General features: G+C 40.1%; 1 protein-coding gene and 1 pseudogene across 1 annotated transcript in view; both read right to left on the minus strand.

Annotated features, from left to right (window-relative positions):
- Positions 1 to 20434, minus strand: part of ZNRF2 (zinc and ring finger 2) — a 76327-nt gene that overhangs the window by 37820 nt on the left and 18073 nt on the right. The gene's annotated exons all lie outside the window — the stretch shown is intronic.
- LOC118983565 (10 kDa heat shock protein, mitochondrial-like) lies at positions 3384 to 4204 on the minus strand (annotated as a pseudogene).

Below are 20434 nucleotides of genomic sequence, written 5' to 3' on the forward strand. Positions count from 1 at the left end.
CATTACTAGGATCTCACCCTGAAGGAATGTCCCCAGCAATACCAAACATGATGTGCACAGCTAGGAGTTCTGAGAAGATGGCAGAGTAGGAAGCCCTGGAGGAATCTGTTTCCCACCTAGGCCCCCACTGTGCTGGCAGCCTCTGTCTGATCAGAACTCCGGAATCCACTGAGGGCTCGCAGCTGCCAGAGGAAGCCCTGACCGTGTACTGTGGTTAATTTCAGCTCTCTGCAGGGCAGCGGTTCCCTTCCTCCTCCCCAGCCACGTGACAGGCAGCCAGGCACTTGTTCCTGGGGCGGCTTGCACACAGCTTTCAGGAGCCAGCGTGCACAAAGACACCCTGTCCTCCAGATACTGGGAACCTGTGCCCTGATGGCTGGTTGCTGCTTGTGCTCCAGGACGCACAGAGAGAAGGGCCGTCACTGTCGCTGGGCACTCTGCCACTGTTTTAAGTTCTCCCCAGTCTGGCTGAACACAGTTCAGCCCCAGCTTCCATCTACAACTTCTTGAGAGACTCCAAGTGAGAACCCCAAAACCCTATCAATTGACCCCCGTCTACTCATAGAATCTTGAGAAATCTATGGGTTAATTGAAACACACACAGTAATGTACTGTGGCACTCAGAAACAGCCCAAGTTCAGAAACATACAACAGATCTGGTGAATACACCATTATTCAACTATACAACGGAGTCTACACAGCTACAAAAAAAGAAAGTCTCCATAAACGAATATTGAGTGGTCTCCAGGCTTCATTAAATGAAAAAAGCAGTATGAAAATGAATGTGCATGTTACACCAGCTATGCAAAAAGAAGAGTAAATAATACGTGTATACCTGCAAAAAGAAAAATAGAACAAGGAAGGATAAACTTCAAAACTAAGGTTTACATACGTCTCCTACGGGTGATGAGAATGTAGTGAAAAACAAAGGGAAGAAGGTATTCCTGAGCACACCTTTTAATAAAGTTTCTGACTTTTGAACAATGTTAATGATATATGAATTCAAAAAATAAAAATAAGCAAGGATTAGGAGAAAACCCACATTAAAATTAAGTAAGCAAAAACAAATAAACTATGTATCAAACAGCTAAAAAAACACGTGTGCGCACACAAACACAGCTCAATCCACTACAAAGGCCTAGAAACATGAACACCTCAGCAGCAAACATCAGACACAGCCCCCAGACCCCGGGTTTCTAAATATCATCCCCCCATGAAAAGAAACCAGGGCTCCTTGGAGAGCCGGCTGGTTCCAGGTCTGGGGCAGGGAACACACACGGCAGCTGAGAGTGTCCTGCTGTGCCAGGGCCAAGGAAGGGCTCCAATACTGACAAACAGAAAGGGCACGGGAGCCTCCTGAAAGGGCTTCCCCTGGTCAAATGTGGACGACCTGAAAATTAAAATGGGTAATGGAGGATGTGACAGACCATAGGACTTTGAATTTAGGAAGAACGCAAAAGTACATAAGAATGAGTATACATACTTAAAGAATAGAGCCAAAATTACTTAATTAGCAAAGAAAAAAACGGTACTTTTAAAATGGAGAAACTGGATGGTACCACCTAAACAAACGTTCACACTCAGTATCACCAACAAAAGGACAAGCTGACACTTGTCCCACCGATGTAATTCATTGAGGACATCACAGAGGACATGTATACTTCTGCAAAATACATTTTGAACCTAATTATGAGGAAATTTAACAGCTTCCAACATGGAAGATGGACAGCAAAACAAATTCATAGAAAGGAGGCACTATGATGTAACACTGCAGGAAACAGACAACTTCGGCATTGCCAGCCCTGCAAAACCTTACAATTAGTTATAAAATTTCTGTGTTTTTCCATCTAGTTGCTTTTGTTTCTACTTATTTGTTTTGGTGTTCATCTGGTAAGTTGAAGGGCTCTTCCAAATTTCCTCACTTGTCCCCCATGAAACAATTCAAAATGATATACTGCCTCTGTAAAACAAGAACAGGAAGCTATAAACAAAGAATGGAGAAGCAAACAGAAGCTCTTGATAATTAAACTTTTGATAAAAATTAAGAATTCAAATAGAATATTAACTTGAGGTAACAATGATAATATATGACAATAATAACTAACATTTACTATGTAATAGAAAATGAAGCACATTGGACACATTAACTCATCTATCCCCACATCCTCTGAGTTAAGTACTAATATGAAGCCTGCTTTAAAGGTGGGAAACACAAAGGATACGTAACGCACATAAAGTCCCGCAGCTGGAGATCCAGCAGCATCAGAGCGCAAACAGACCTTCTGGCTCCAAAGCCAAAGTCCTCTCCACATCTTTTTAATCTCCCAGGAAGTAGAACCAAAAGTCAAACAGGAGAGTAAATAATGAAATGCGAAGATTAACCCAGATGATTTAACATCCAGCCAACTGGAAACAGACTTAAAAGGAAGAAACTATGAAAGACATATATAATTTCCCTAATGAAATTCATGATGAGTTTGTGGACAAAAAAAAGGTTTTGTAATAAAAATGACAAATCCTGTGATGAACAGTGACCTCACAGAGCGATCCAATCATAAATTCCTAACTGGGCAGGCTTGGGGGCAGTCACGCCCCGGGCCCGTAACTTGTTTATTAAAAAGTTTATCTTCACCTGCAGCCAGCCCTGTCCATCCTCCTGTGTGTGTAGCTTCACTCGCCTTTGAAATGCCAGACTAATCAACCTTCTTTTTCAGGCCCTGAAGCATAACCACCCTCGAGAGCGCACACAGTCTTAACTATACTGCAATCCAACCTCCTCCTTGCTTTCTCCCACCTTCCTGTAATCTTCCCTACTGTCCCTCCTTAATTACAAATGTATAAAAGAAACTGCCAAGTGGTTACACTCCAGAGTGTGAGATCTTGCTTCCTGGCAATGTCATCAATGTTGCTCAAGTAAACTTATAAAAATCTCTACGGATTTGGACATTTTTTACATCGACAATATATAATCTGACAGAATGTAGTAACCCAATAAATGAAAATAAATAGCCATATCAAGGCACATTACTATGAAATAACAAAGCATCAGAGATGAAAAAAGAAAAACAACCAAACAACCAAAAAACCAAAAATGAGGTCTAGCGTTTTCAGGAAGAAATGAGATTGATGTTAAGTATCTAGAACAACAGCGGCTGGCATGGCTCAGTTGGCTGGGCATCGTCGCAGACTACACGGTTCCTGGTGCGGATCTGGGCTGGGGCACACGCTTGGCTTGAGGGCTCACCCTGGCTGGACGCGAATGAGAGGCAACCAGTCAAAGTTTCTCTCTAACATCGATGTTTCTTGCCCTCCCTTTCCCTTTCTCTAAAATGCATAAATCAAAAATTAAAAAAATAAATTTAAAACATATCTAGAACTGTTTTCTCAGACTTCTTAATTTTTTTGTCACTCATGATATTAATATTTTTGGAGAGTCTAGTTCAACTGTCTTTCAGAATCAGAATGACACAAGTCTTCTCAACAGCAACCTTTGAAAGGACATGAAGCAATAACTTCAAAATTATTAAAGAAAAGTATTTCATTTGGATGGACTATATATTCCAACTACTACACATTCACATTTGATTAATACACACCTTTTTTTTAAGTTTGGATATCATTAGTTTACTATAAAAGAAACAGACATTATTCACATGATGAAAGACTTCAGAACTTCCAGGGAACAGGCAGCTTCACGGGATGCCATTTCAAAAGTGATTTACTTCAGTCTACAAACTTGCCAAGAATGGCAGCATCTCTAAATAAGAAAGAATCCTTATCATATAAAACTACTTTGGTGTCTCCATATTTTGGAGGACCTTGAACTGGTTGAATCTGTCTACCCTCTCCTTTGAAGCCCGATCCAGCAGCTACTACTGTGGTTTGCAACACTTCTCGAGGATTTTCTAGATGCACAATGCCTCCTTGAGTCAGTTTCCGCAGCACTCCTTTCAACTAATGCTTGGTCAAAAAGGGGAAGAAACTTTCTGAGCACCTGTCTTGCTGGGACTCCAGCTGCTGTCATGCCACAGCCACAAGGAGAGTTGGGTTTACTCTTGAGAAACCTCTAGAGCATGTGCTCCACTATAACAAGAGAGCAAGTAGAGAAGGGAAAAACAAAGAGAAAGACACCAAGGTCAAGGAAACAAGACCTCTAGTAGAGAGGTAAAGGGAAGTCCTCAGAAGAGGAGAGTAGAAGGTTCATTCAAGAAGAGAGAAGGAAGGAAGGGGAGGTAGGGGACATGAGAACAGAGAAAAGAAAAAATGTTTATTATAAGACTAAAAGTACTTTATCTTTTCAAAACATATGCATATATTGCCTTGGTTTAGGTTTGAAAACTATTCTAAAGCAAAGGACCATCTGTCGAGTGAAAAGAAGTCTGTGAGAACACATCTCAGCGGAAGCTGCTGGCTGCCCGGGTTGCCCCTGCCCTTCCCCCACACGATTCTCCTGGTGCAGCATCCCAGCTAGAATGGGCTCCACTCTTCCGAGAACAGTAAGAACGAGTTCGAAGGGGACCCAAGTGCTGGATCTACTATATAAGGAAGACAAATGCATTACAAAGGCAGATGAGCTAGCAATTTTAAAAATTAACTCAGAAACAGAGCTGTCATAGTTCAGCAAGTAAATTGGATATAAGATTTCTATAACAGAATTTGTTACAGAAATAAAAAACACAGAAGACTCAGAAATAGTCGAAGCTAGTGAGAACATCACTGACATGAAAAGCACACATAGGAAAAATGAAACAAAGATGATGCTGATTTGAAAAAGATGAAATTCATGGAAAATAAAAGGCTGTTTCCCTCAAAAAAAGAAAATGAATCAATAGAACAGAAAGAAAAGATCAAAAATAGCAAAAAAATTCTAGTAAATGTCCAGACAAAAAAATGTATGTGCGAGTGAGGGGTGAGGGTGGCAGAAATCCTACTGGACTCAGAATCATCTACAGAATATTAAATTTATTACTTGGGACATGTTTTTGGTATGTGTGGTAGAGGGGTTGTCTTCAGAACTCTTAGAAGGGAAAAAAGAGTGGACTCAAAAAATTTATATTCTCAAATATTCAAGATCCAAGCAAATGATTACTCAGAATAAAGACACACACACACATACACACACATGCACACTGGTAGCACATTATGCACAGTATTAGCTAGAGAAATGTGTACACAGCTGTAGAAGTTACTGCCCCAGTGCAGTCTATGAACATATAATGCCAACAATGTGGAAATGGTAGAAGTAGTAAGGGTGGCACGATCGTGTTTGTGTGTAACAAGGGAGACGGCGAAGAAGAGACTGAGGGGCAGAACTGAGCCCATCAGCCTGACCTTTAAAAGCAGAGGTCTCACACACTCACATTACTACTCCCTCTCCCACCCTAAAGAACTCTGAAATGGTCATCAAACCCTACTCGGGCGTCACCCTTCTTGAGGAATCCTTCTCTAAATGCCCACCTCAAAGCTGAGTCAATCATTCTCCTCCCCCTTTGTATTTCTTCTGCTCGCTAGTGTAGCACGTGGCACAGTCATTACTTATTTACGCGTCTATCTTCTTTATTAGCTTTCATAGTCTAGTGAAAACACAGTCTGAAAGACCTGGGTACAAATTCACTCCTACTCACACACACAGGTGTCCCTGGGGAAGGAACGATCTCTTCCCTGTAAAACGCTGGTGAGGTCGCTCACGTGCTGGTAACCTGGGGAGGATCAGAGATTACACTAAGGAATATAAAGCACATCTACTGTCTGTGCCTACAACGGTAGCTGTGATGTATGGGAAATGTCCCTTTTCCATTTCCACACAATTCACTTGTTCGTTGTAAGTCCTTAAAATAGTATAGTTCGAAAAGGTTCTTTAATGATAAAATCCAGACCCTTTAGACGAAAGGAAAACTTCCTGTAACAATTCAATGAGACGTACCTGCTGTATCAAAGTTATTTTATATGGTAAAAATAAATACCATCAGCACCAGCATATGTGAATACCTTGCCCTTTTCTACTGTGATGACTATAGCAAAAAAAAATGTATATCTCCAGTGACCCAACCCTACTTTTACTATTTTTACGTTGCTTCCCTCTATCACAACTGAGTCTGGTAAATATAGCTACTGGCAGGGAAAATTAGGATGAGCTTCTGTTTTATATTTTTGAAGGTGGAAACACTGCTCCTGCCATCAGTCGGAATTCACTGGGAAAAACAGAAGATGCAAGTTACCAGGCCCTGTGAGAGTTTCCAAACCAAATCTTGGAAAGAAAATTCCACAGCTGTCAACCCACCATCTACACAGGCTCGCTTGGTTGGTGGCTATTACCAAAATACAGACCCCAGACGCGTCACACTGGAAAGTCGCCCTCACACCTGCTCTCAGAGCCCACAGAGAAAGAACAGAAGGACAACCTCTGCCTGCTGGGGAGACAGCTTAGGACTGAATCTCAATTAGGTAACTTAATTGACTAACATACAAAATTTCTAGAAGGAAATGACCAAGAGGCTTAAAACCCCCCTTAGGCATATGTGTGCTTAATATGACAAAGGAAAAAATCAATCATAGAAGGATGAGTCCAGGAGGTTTTTTCAGCAGGTGACCTCCACCTGCTATCCCACACTCAGCCCTCAGGTAATACAAAGAAGCAGCTGCCATTTCCTATCTTCAATAGCGGAAATGAAACTGAGTCTATAGATTTTCCTGGGTTAACCTTCTCACTTAAAGAGAACAGCAGTCTAAGTGCAAAGAATCAAAAGCGACGGAACTCCGCTCTCCTGATCCCTAAGCCAGCAAGCTTTCTACCCCAGCATCCTGGCCATAGAGTGCCTGTCACTCTACTGCACACGCAAACTTTACTGTCCCTACACTAAGCTTTGCCAGGGATCTCCAACTTTTACCCCAAGGCATATTTGGTGTAGAAAATTAAACCTTTCTCCAATAAAACATAACCATTCACACCTCTATGCCTTTGATCTTACATTGCTTCTCCCTTAATTTATTAAAAACTTACTCCCATCCCTTCAAACCCAGATCAAATCTGACCATCTCAAGGAAACCTTGTATGAGAACTCAAACAAATATCATATGGTTTTGGTTATATGTGGAATCTAATGGAAAAAATAAACAAAATAGAAACAGACTCAGATTCGGAAAATGGACTGACAGCTCTTAGAGGGGAGTGGGGTTAAGAGGACGGGTGAAAAAGAATTGCACACTTGAAACCTGTAATTTTATTAACCAATGTCCCCGATAAATTCAGTAAAATCTATATGAATTAATTCAACTTAAAAAAAAAAGGAACTCAGACCCATGTGCTTCCCTGCCTGACTATATTCCTTTCATTGATAGCACTTGTTAATATACACCAACAGTCTTCTGGGCAGATTTCATCTCCCAAATTTGATGATATCTGCAAAGCAGACATCTGATAGTCTTCTAAGTACTCAAGTCAATCACCCTGCCCTAGCATCCAGCAAGACTCAATAAATAATCTAAACACACACATGAGTGAACCACGTCGTCGGCCTGAGTTCTACAAAGGCAATAGGGGCACACCTGAGGTTGAATTCGGGAATTCTAATTACTGTCAATTCTAACTGCAATTAAGAGTTCTGAGCATTGCATGAAGGAATAACCTGCATTTAAAATAATTCAGTTTAAAGGTAAGGTTTTTGTAAACATGTCAAAAGAAAGGTAAATAGACCTAGCGAAGCGAAGTTTTACAGTGTGTAATATGCAACAGGGCAGGAGTCTGGAGTGCAAGCCAAAGACAGCCACGACTCCCCTGCCAGGAGGACCTGTTCAGAGTTTGATAAACGCAGGATTGTCTGACACGAAAAAATGCTCTCAGGAAATGCAAGCCATTTATCTACATAACCACTGGCAAGGTCAGCAGCAGATGACCTGTCTTCGCACTGCCATGGTTTTCTAACAGGTAAAACTCCTGCTACAAAAGAGAAGATGCTCAAGAAGCCAAAGGGACACATTTAAGGAAAACCAATACTGTTTAGTAAGTGACAGCTACCCAATGCAAAGAAAGGGACAAAAGTATCTCTAACAAAATAAAAATGACAGCAAAATACAGAACACATTTGCACCTTGCTCAATAAACATTTACCAGATTAGATGTTTAAATACCTAATTCTACACGTCACCAAAAGCAATCCTTGACGAACCTAAACACCTAATTCTATAAACCATCAAAAGCAATCGTTGATGAGGCCACAAATCATCAGTACACATCATTTTGCATAATACACTCTCCTGAAAAGCTCAGTTTATGTCACGATCATATTTTAAGTCCATTAGGCAAAGTCATTGTTTTCTACTATCTACCCATTTGTGACAATTCTGTCGCTTCACTTTTTTTATACATTATCTAATCTTACTTTTTTGTAGTCCCAAAGCAAAATAGGTCTATTATGAGACACACAGGAACTCAAATATTAAATATTAATATTTAATTATTAAATATCAGCATACAAAAACAATTCAGAAAATGTCATACAAGGATTTTTTAAATATGCCCTGAAGGTTTCTTTGTAGATTAGAGAAAGGTGTGTGGTGGGGTAATTTCTTTTCCCTCGCTTGGTTTCTAATTTAAAAAAAAATACTCAGGGAATCGCATTTCTACCCCCTTTACTTGAGGTGTGAACCCAATGGCGCCCTCAGCGTTGCTTACAAGCTTCTCAGGGCTCCCTGCGAACAACTCCCACGCGGACTTAGCGCAGGTTGATGGTCTGCTGGGAGCGCCCACTCCGATCCCCTCCCAAAGAGCGGAGTGCTCAGTTTGGTGCAGTTTCTGCTGCAGCCATGAAACAAGGCAGCAGCGGAGTCAGAGCTAGCTAGGGATCTGTGCGTTACACTCTGTACCCCACTCATTTACCACATCTCTCACTTGTAACCAATTAAACTAACAATTATACTATCTCATGCATAAAAATGTTCTAGTGCACAACCATTATGGGGGATCTATTCTGAGCTTGTTTTCAAGGAGAGAGAATATCCCCTGTGCGCAGTGGCAAAATTCTACAAAATGAATGGGTACAATTAAGAACATACACTAGGAACTACAAGCAAATCAAAATCCATAGTTATTAAATCCTGGATATCTTAACAAATGTAATTTCAATATATGGGAAACTACCCAGAAACCCAGAGACATTAAGTATTGGAGAATCAAGCATTTCTCTCCACTCACTTGAAAAAATTTTTTTCAGCCATTTTTTTAGTCATGAAATGCAACAGTAACACACATAAATGTTTACACCTTTAAAAACAACACTACAAAGATGCCCGTTTGGGGTTTTGTTTCCTACTTATTATTTCCATTATTTTATTATTCCATTTATTGTCTTCTAGCCTATTGATCAACTTTCTGCCAACTTTTCCCCCCACCCTACTCCCCTCCACATACATACCAAATACCCCACATCAGCGTTACTTCTCATCCTATATTTTGGCTTTATATTATTGTCTAGATTATTTTAAATCCACAAAATGTACAAATATGATAGGTTAAAGTCACTACAAAAGATCTCGACAGTGGGCCATTCAGACAGCTATAATGAAACACTGGGTACCAGGTAACACACAAACAGGATTTTTTCTCCCAGTTCTGGCGGTCCGTGTTCCAGCAGTCAGGCGAGGGCCCTCTTCCTGGTGCAAGGGGCGCGGGAGCACGCGGGCCTCTTTCATAAGGGCACCAATCCCACCCCCAGGGCCCCACTCACCTCCCAGAGGCTCCATTTCCTAATAACACGGGCACTGGGTTTTCAGCATGGATTTAGGGGTCCCACACATTCACACCACAGCACGTTTGGAACTGAGCATGAGCTTCAACAGAGTCAAACTGTGTATTTTCATAAATAGGACAAAAATAGCTTCTGCTCTGACATTTTCTCAGTTGGGGGAGTGGGGAGGCAAAGGACAGGGGAGAAACACATCTCTGAGCCACGGCTTTTCACCCGAGACCCCGCACGGCTGTGTAAGGCCCACTAGCCACCGTGGCCCTCAGTTAACACAGAAGTCAAATGAAGAGCAAACAAATTTTAACTATAAATTTTGGAATAATTACTACGATGAACTCTACAACTACGGTTAGTAACTACACCCATTGGCTTAAAGCAAAACACTGGAAAATCAGTACAGGCCACAGCTAAAATTCTCAGTAAGCTCAAGGTCTCCAAAGAGTCTGCTTCTAAACATCTATGTTTCCAAGTTCCCTTCAGTTGCAGGAAACACACGACCGAAGTTTGATGATGAGCTCTCGAAACAGAGTACGACCTTACGTGCAGCCTACACGGCTCCTGTCACTGCTTCCTTTCCAGTTCTCTAAGATGTACATGTTGTTCCTGTCCTATTTGTATTTGTTGTCTTACCATGCTGTATCTATTCCAAAAACTATTCTTAAAAATTTTGTTATCCTCACCTGAGCATATGCTCACTGATTTGAGAGAAAGGGAGCAGAAACACTGATGTGAGGGAAACAGCAACGGACGGCCTCCCGCACAGGCCCTCCTGGGGGATGATGGAACCTGCAACCTAGGTATGTGCCCCAAGCAGGGCCAAAAGCTATTTACTAAATGTTCAGTGAATTTTACTAAAGCTCCAAGTCTCTTTAAAGTGTAAGTAGAAACAAAATTACTGCTTTTAATATGTAGTTACCAGACTTCATTAAACTTAAAATGTATTCAAGAAATACCGGCAGTTAACAGTCATAATGAAACCATTGTCAAAAGTCTTTAGAACTTTCAAATATAAATACCAACTATATCACTGAACTCAAAAACACGTTTTAGAAGTGTATCTTCTTCAGGTTTCATATCAAATTTATTTATCTACTTCACAGCACCATGCCAAAGCACAGTAGATAACTCAAAAGATATAAATTGAATGAACAACTATGTCCTCCCTCTCTAACCAACCCCTTCCCTCCCCCAGTGTGAAAACCAGGTGCTCAGCCCTCCCTCCTCAACTCGCTTTGGTGCTCAGGTGACAATGGCACCTCTGAAGGCTAGCTAAAGGGCATTTGCAGAGCACGCCTCAGGGCATTTCCTTCCTCCCCCTCCTTGGCCTCCCTCCCTCCCTTCCACTGTCTTGCTCATGCACAGAAGCACTCACACACAACATGGAGATTCTACTATGCTGTTAACTATCAAAATTAAATCTAAATCAAAGACAAGAAAACATGTAAATTTCCCATTTCCCAGTGAACAGGGAAAGATGGGGTGGAGACCACAGGGGTGAAGAGACAGAAATTCTAATCTGTTACTTTCTTCAAGTAAATTTGGACTAGTTACTTCTATTGTTGTTTCAGGTAAAATATACCTTTAAATGATTAATGTTCCACTCAGCCACAGAACTCTGAGGGAGAAGCCAACATAATGAGGCATATCTCTTTCTGATAATCACTGTATAAATTCTCCATAATAGACCGTAAGTGTGTGTGGGTGGTTTTTGAACAGGGAATAACATGCATTATAGTCTTAGAGGACTTACTATTTTAAAAAATCCTCAAGTTGTTAGTGGCTGCTTTGTTTCTAAAGGAGACATTCTTCCGCCACTCACCCCCATGCACTAACCTTAAAATGTCTATCATTCATCACTCTTATTCACTCCCATGGAATCAGAAACTAAAGAAAGGATTTCCCCAAGAACAGCAACTTAAAACAAAGGGGCAAAAAAGGTTAATATCTAACTGAGAAGGCTGAAAGGGCAAGAGAAAGTAAAAGGGCCTGAAGTACTGGCAGGCTACAAGCTGTAAGAACACAGGTAGAAAAATAGGAAGACACAGCAAAGAGTAAAAGTAGCACATCCTCTTTTCTACAGCTGCAGTTCCCGTCAGTGTGCATTGCACTGTCCAAAAAGAAAACCATAAAAAACGTTGAAAGAGCCCTGGCTGGTGTAGCTCAGTGGATTGAGCCTCAGCCTGTGAAGCAAAGGGTTGCCAGTTCGATTCCCAGTCAGGGCACTAGGCTGGGTTGCAGCAGGGGATGCAGGAGAGGCAACCATACATTGTTATTTCTCTTGCTCTCTCCTTCCCTTCCCTCTAAAGATAAATAAATAAAATATTGAAAAAAAAACATTGAAAGAAAAAATAGTGGGCCACCAATACTGTACAGGGATATAGTACGCAGAAAATTTACATTTTTAAGCTTTTAGGATTAGATTTAAACTACATTTGTGCCATCCTAGTTGTTATCTTACATTTATATGATAAGTAAACCTACCGTTCCTCATGTGCTAACGTACTAATTTGAAATGTGAGAAGGGGGAACAAAAATAATAATTAAAACAAAGAGATTACAATTTGAACAATAGCCATATATCATTTTTAAAATATCAATTAGGGTGCTTCCATGGCTTGGCTACTGTAAATAATGCTGCGATGAACACAGGAATGCATACGTCTTTCTGAATTAGTGTTCTGGGTGTCTGCAGATACATACCCGGAAGCGGAATTGCCTGTTCCTTCTTTGTCTCTTGTTATGGCCTTTGTGTGAAAGTTCACTTTGTCTTATGTATCTTTTCATTTCCATTGGCATGAAATATTTTTCTATCTCTTTCAGTCTGTTTGTGTCTTTTGATTGGAACATTTACTCCATTTACATTTAAAGTAATTACTGACAGATATGTAGTTACTGCCATTTTATTATTCATATCTAATTTTTTTCCTTCCTTCTTAAAGAAGTCCCTTTAATGTTTCTTGTAAGACTGGTTTAATGGTGAAGAACTTCTCTAACTTTTTTTTTTGTCTGGGACGCTCTTTATCTGCTCTTCAATTATAAATAATAGCTTTGCTTGGTAGAGTAATCTTGATTGTTAGGTCCTTACTTTTCACCTTTTTGAATAGTTTGTGCCAATCTCTCGAGGCTTGAGGGTTTATGTTGAGAAATTAGCTGACGGTCTTACGGGAGCTCCCTTGTAACTAACCTTTCTCTTGCTACTTTTAAGATTCTCTGTGTCTTTAACATTTGGCATTTTAATTATGTTTAGGCCTCTTTGGGTTCATCCGGTTTGAGACTCTCCATGCTCCCTGGACTTGTATACCTATTTCCTTCACCAAGTTAGGGAAGTTTTCCATCATTATTTCTTCAGATAGGTTGTCAATTCACTGCTCTCTCTTTCTGATAACCTTAGGATGAGAATGTTTGTATGCTTGAAGTTGTCTCACACAGAGGCTCCTTAAACTATCTTCATTTCCTTAAAATACTTTTTTCTTTTTGTTGTTCTGATTGGGTGTTTTCTGCTACTTTGTCTCCAAATTGCTGATTCAACCCTGCTTCATCTGAGTGTCCATCAATCGACAAATGGATAAAGATGATATGTACATACATACAATGGAAAAAACTCAGCCACAAAAAAAAAAGGAAGAATGAAATCTTGCCATTTGTGACAACATGGATGAACTTAAGAGGGTATTATGCTAAGTGAAATAATTCAGACGAAGACAAGTACCACGTGATTTCACTTGTATGTGGAATCTAAAAACAAAACAAAACAGAAACAAACTCACAGACACAGAGAACATTTTGACGATTGCCAGATGGAAGGGGGGTTAGGGGAATGGGCAAAAAAGGGAAGAAGGGGCCGAGATGTCCAAACTGCCAGGTCTACAGTCAGTCACAGGGCCGTAAAGTACAGCACAGGGAATATAATCAGCAATACTGTCATAACTATGTATGGTGTCAGGTGGGTGATCACTTCATAAGTTATATAAATGTCCAATCATTATGTGGTACATTTAAAACTAATATATTGCATGGCCATTGTATTTGAAAAATAAAAAAAATGTTTAAAAAAACTCCACGTTAAACAAATATATATCACTTAAATATTCCATTGTTTTCTATCAAAATTAATATGGCTTTGATGTTGCAGAGATATCAACAATAAATGTTAATATAATAACTCACAAGTATGTGTATTTAACATAATCTACTATCACAAACACTACATCTTTTACCAAGTAACTGGTTTTCGACACCTAATCATATGCAAAATGTACCTAACAAAATTTGGTAAGATTTTTAAAGTGCTCTTTTGGCAACTGAGGCTTTAAAATCTTGACTATTTGGCTAAAAGTGTTCTCTGTTATTGTCAGTAATTTAACTTTTCTACAGCCACAGTGACAAATGAAGAGGTAATTATGAAGGCTAAACATACATTAACAGTTCAGCATCACTATCAAAATAATGTTAACTGTAGCAGCCGGGCACCTGACTGCAATCAGTATCGCTTTTAAGGGCAGAAAACTTTACCCATTACCTTCATACTCAAATAGACCCAGTGTTGCCACTAATTCCTAATGCCACGCATATGCAATTTAATCCTTATGACTTATCATCTCAAATTTGATTTAGGATTAAAAGATTGGTTCTATAAGAGTTTTTAAGTTTAGCAGAAGATGCACAATCACTAATATGTGATGCTCCAAGAAGAGCAGAGGCTAAAAGAAATGCTGATTCCCAGGTCCCAAATCAAGTTCCCAACTACTGTAATACAATCCAACTCTGCTCTTTTAAAACACATTTATATTTAGCCTGACAAAAGTTATTGGTTTCCTTTTTCCTAGGGGCTGACCTCTGGAAACCGTCTCATTGGTATGGTGTTAACCACCTTCTTAAAGATACCGCTCTTCAGGGAATTCACTCTAAATATTCCCCTGGCTACAATGAGCTTGCTGACGGTTCCTCATTTCCATGTGTATTCCTGTCTCTTGGGTTTCCCCAAACTCCCAAAGGGAAGGATCAAATAACAGCATTCCAGATTTAATGATTTAGAACTCCTTAGGAATAAAAGGAATTATCTTGCAGCTTATTTGCTATTTATCTTGAACGTTTCTTGTAAAGAAACTGTACTTGGGGTAACTCTCTCATTTGATGGATCCACAGGCTAAATGCAGACTTCCACCTGCTTCTGTACAGCCCTTGAGTCAAAAATAGTTTTACATTTTTAAACAGCTGGAAAAAAGGAAAATAAACAGAAGATGATTTCATAGTACATGCAAATGTACTAGAAATGTATTAGATGAAAATCAAATGTGTCCACTAATAAATTTTATTGGCACACAGCCATGTGAATATACTGTGTTTCCCATAGCAGGCTACACAGCATGCAAGAGCAGACAGAGGCCAGATGAGCTGCAAAGCCTAAAACATTTACTCCCTGGCCCTCTACTGAAAGTTTGGCTGGTCCTGGAGTTTGAGTCACTAAAAATTATTCAAAATGTCTAAGTATTTGTTTCAAAAGAGGAAACTAGGAAAACCCCTCTGAAAAATCTTCATTATGAAAAAAAAAATCTGTTTGTAAGCTGCCAGTAAACTTAAAAAAAAATTGAGTCTACGAAAAGAGCTGAGAAATAATTAACCAGTAGATGTGGGTGGTGATGATGTTCCAGTCAGGCCAGAATTGTGGCTGCTCCCCTGAAGCCACGCCTGTTTATTCTGACTAGTAACAAGCTGGTAGATTTCATCTCCAAAGCATCCGTCACATTCAACCGCTCCTCTAGACACCCATCACCAGCCTATTACCCAGCTACTGTGCTGTTTCCTGGACCTGCAGTTACCTGCTTACACATCTGCTCTAGCCCACCCCTCCCCAAACTGCTTCCACAGGCCATCTTCAAATAACACACGTGATTATGTCACTCTTCTTAATGCACACTCATATGCACATACTCACGGTTTTTATTCGTTATATAAAGCCATGCATTCTGTTCCCTCTTACCTCCATCCAACCTCATCTCTTTCAACTACTCATCGACATTCAAACAAAAAAAAGGTGTGTCACATGCTACATGTCTGTAGTTTCTTGATCAGCATGATTTAGTATTTAATTGAACAATATGATGCAGAAATCAACCAAAAATTACTGAGCACCTTTTGTGCTGTAAAATTACATGCAATGTTAGAATATTTCATTTTTGCCTTCCCATCTACCCTGAAAGTTACCTACACTCACAGATACCCAACAGTGACCAANCGACATTCAAACAAAAAAAAGGTGTGTCACATGCTACATGTCTGTAGTTTCTTGATCAGCATGATTTAGTATTTAATTGAACAATATGATGCAGAAATCAACCAAAAATTACTGAGCACCTTTTGTGCTGTAAAATTACATGCAATGTTAGAATATTTCATTTTTGCCTTCTCATCTACTCTGAAAGTTACCTACACTCACAGATACCCAACAGTGACCAACAAAGTAGACACTCAAAAAATACTCACTGCTTAGTGCATTATAAAACCTCCACTGTGTTCTTCATTCTGCTGGAAATTTATTCAGACTGGGAGGTGCTGATTCAGGGTCTTGAACTCAGAAAATTCAACAGCAGGATAGGGAGATGGGAAATCTCAAAGGGCCGTAGCTAAGAGTGAAGCATCAGAATGAAGTCTTTTTTAGCTGTCTACTCTCGTCATCAGCTAGGACACCATTAACACACATTGGGTTAGTCAGAGAAGTAATTAATTTTGAGCACTCAAAACATTTTATTCCTAAAGGTAAAACCTCGGTTAATTGACCAGTTTCAGAAACCTAAATGTTTTACTCTGTTGGTGAAACGGAAAACACTCAGTATGATGACCTAACTGATGAGGTCTGAACAGTGCAGAGAATACTGAGACTCTAAGTTCATTCAAAACCTCACTCGCAAAATCACACTCATATGCGAACATTTTACAAAATGTGAACATTTTGCAAACTGTGCTCTGTCATTTTACAATTTTTACATGTTTTTAGCATGATGTTGCTCTAACTTTTTAAAATAGAAAAAGCATTAGTAATAAAGACATCATCATCTAAAGAAAATAATATGTATTTCAAATATGCACATTTAATTACATGGGGTGAAATGGTAAGATGTCTAGGATCTGGCTTAAAATATTTCGGACAAAAAAAGAGACAGATGAAGCAAGTATGGCCAACTATCATAAACTAGAAATGTGGGTGACGAGTATGTGAAACTGATTAGTTCACTGAACTATTTCTACTTTTGAATATATTTGAAAACTTTCCTAGCAATATTTTTTAAAGGGCTTCAGTAACTCTAAGAAGCCTTTTTTCTTCTTCGGTAAATCTGAAAAAGGCAAAATCCACTACAGTGAAAGGTGAATTCAAAAATACTGAATTCTAATTTAAAAAAGCAAAACTTTGACAGTACTCTTTGTGACAGAAGATGCTGAGTCACGACAGACTCCCACCACCAACATCCTGAGTAAAAGTTGATATAACACTTTTTAAAAATTGTTTTAAGTTGTTTAAAAGCAAGCTGAAGGCATGTAGAAACTAGGATTCAGCAAGTCCACTTCAAGCTATAGGAGCCTAAGCAGTGACTTTCCCACTTCCATGCGAGTGAGAGTCTCGGGAGAGCTTGTTTCCGTGCCCAGGACTCCGGGCCCAGATTCAACAGGGGAGGGCGAGGCCCACGATTCTGCAGGTCTAACTAGCTCACAGTGACACCTCTGATGCTGTGTCAGAGGACGATGCTTGGAGCTCACCGGCACCGGAATGCATGTTCACGAAGTATTCCCACCAGCCGTGTTCCTCATAGTGAAACGGAAGGAAACATCCAATGACGGACTGGTTAAATAAAAAGTACGGTGTATTCATGGAGTGGAACGTCAAGCATTAACCACAACCACAGAAGGGTGACAGAACACGACACCCCAGGTGTGCCGCACTGGGACATTATTGTGAGCTGTAAGGCACTTAAAAAACAACAGATGCTCAGAGAGGCTTTCTCTGAGCTCCCCTCACCTGCCTACATGGAGACAGACCCTCCCCAAGGACCTCTAGGTCACAAATGCAGGTGGTCAGGAGCTGGAAAGACTGACTCTTACCCCTGGGGAGGAGCCCAGAGGCCGATGCCACTCCCACACAGACTCTGGCCCAAACCGTCCTTCCTCTCTGAGGGCCCACTTCCTAAAAATCATCTCCTCCCCTCTCTCCCTCCGAAAGATGATATTTAAGCCTGAAATCTAAGGCATCTTGGAGCTCCTCATTTTTTCTGGGGTGTCTCCCAGGTACATGTCAGTGAACTTCTGCCTGGTTTCCTCTTGTTAATCTGTCTTTTATTACAGGAGCCGGTAAATGATAAATGTAAATGTAGCAAAAATATTATGATTATTCCAAGAGGAGGAAAAGGCTCCACCACCAGGAGGAGCCAGGGGAGGGTGTTGGAGGCCCTGGCAATGCTCCACCGGCCTCCGGGCATGCGTGGCGGTGGTATTTATTCCACAAAACTGGGCTCTGTTTTATGCATTCTTCTTATGACTACCAAAAAGAGGTTTAAGGTATATTCTTTGATGATAGAGTTTTATGAAAATGACTTCCTAGAGTTTACTAATTGAATCTTACTGCTCTAAATCTAGCCTCATCCTTTTAATCAATTAAATTATAATCTAAGTTCAAAGAATTAAACATCATAGCAGTGAATGGAAATTTTATTAAATTGAAGTACAAAGTTTTAAAGCAACAGCATGACAAATAGATACTACTATGATAAATCCTAAAAAAAAAACCCCGTATTTCTACATCTTTTAAAAAAGCTCAACTATTTCAAAATTTGAAACAAGAAATGAAACAACACAGAACTTAATAGAAAATTTAGCAGTTACAAGACAATGGATGAAAAATATACTTAACGAACTTGGACTCAGTCTATAATTCTGACCAAAGATAATAGCAATTACATTTTTAATGCATATAGAACAAACACCTTACAGATAGCTAACTGGCAAAATCTGGAAAGATTCCAAATACTGGAGGAAAAATAAAAATGCAGGTTTAGAAAGATTTTTCTCCTTCCCACTCCAATGAGCCTCTCCCTCCTCCGCCCCCCCCCCCAAAAAAAAAACAGCAGAAAGAAGGGGGAAAGGAGAGTGCAAGCTCCGAGAAAAACACCACTGTGGACACACAAACGATGGATGCCATCCGACACAGCATGCAAGGACAGGACTGCCGCCCACCGAGGCCTGATTCATCTACACACAAACAAGGCAACAGTGAAGCCCTGGGAAGCCACAGAGATCCATCTGAAGTCGACAAAGTTTTCACCAAAACAGGTGAGGGCAAAAAATTCCTCACTAGGTCAAAAACTTTGTAAATTTTGTTTATATACTTACCATTAAACTACTGGTTCCAGAAGGAATAGAGGTAGCAGAGTAGAGAAAAGAGGGAAAACCAATCAATACTAAGAATGAAAAGTGGCAATACAATATCAACTCTAGGCACCAAGAATAAAATAGAAAATAAACATAAAGTAAGAGGTTAGGCAGCTGACTGTCAGCAGCATGAGAGGTGGATTATCGACACCCCCTTCTACCTGTTACTCCTGTCTTGCTTATTATTGGGGCATAGAGCTTACAAAAGGCACACCTGAGAGGGCAAAGAAAGCGAAGTCTGTAATTTTTATAACAGACAACAGTCACTATGCAACTTGAATAATCAAGGGAACCAAGAGTCCTTTTCTGACTTAAATTCTGCAGTAATTGGAGTACCCAGTATCTTAGGGAAATCACCTACTTTTATCCAAATACATTTATACACCCACAGTGGTCATTCACCATTTCTGTGACTAAAACAGATGGCTTTACTACTTGCCGGCTCGGCTGGCACCTACCCACTTTCCTGAACCACCGAAAGGTGACAACACGCAGTCACTTTGCTCACCTGCACCTAACGTGCCATCAAGGCCCGGACGTCCTTCTTTACGGCTTTGTCTCAATAGCAGTTCTTACTTTGAGTATTTCATGTCATCTTTTACTTACTGCAAGCTTTCATACCCACAGTTTGGTGGGTAGATAGGAGAATTACGAAGTTTACGACAAGGATGTGAGTGTACCTGCAGAGCACTCGACTATGAGCTGGGCAATCTGCTACCTGCTACATATCTCAGCCAGTCTTCAAAACCGCTACATGAGGGAGGTACCACTATCACTGGCACTTTTATTTTGAGAAATAGAGGTTTAGAGTTTAAATGATTTGGCCAAAGTCACAAACACCCAACTACAGACCCCAAATTTTAAGCCACTATATTAATAAGCAACTTAGAATAATGATCTTCACAAGATTCCAATTGTGTCCTTATTTCCTGTAAGTGCTGAAAATACATATGACAGATAAATGTAACATGCATCACAAGTCTTATAAAATTTCCCAAGTTATTGATTTTCTAAAGTGCCAGAACATCAGACACCAAATATAAAACACTTTACTCTCACAAAAAATCAAATTCTAGTCACAAGTAAAAATACTAGGGAAGTAATAACGATGCTTAGTGGTGAGTGGCCAACCTCACCTCCACACACTGCTGCTCTAAGAGCTGAATGACTCCCACACGTCCCCATTAAAAAGGACAGAAAGTATCTTCCTGCAAGCCGGGTCGGTGCAAGGAACTCAGTAAACGAAATCAACGGCTTACGAGAGAAAGATAAATTGT

The sequence above is a fragment of the Sturnira hondurensis genome, unplaced genomic scaffold (assembly GCF_014824575.4).
Source record: "Sturnira hondurensis isolate 20B ecotype Veracruz unplaced genomic scaffold, ASM1482457v3 Scaffold0002840, whole genome shotgun sequence".
NCBI lineage: Eukaryota > Metazoa > Chordata > Mammalia > Chiroptera > Phyllostomidae > Sturnira > Sturnira hondurensis.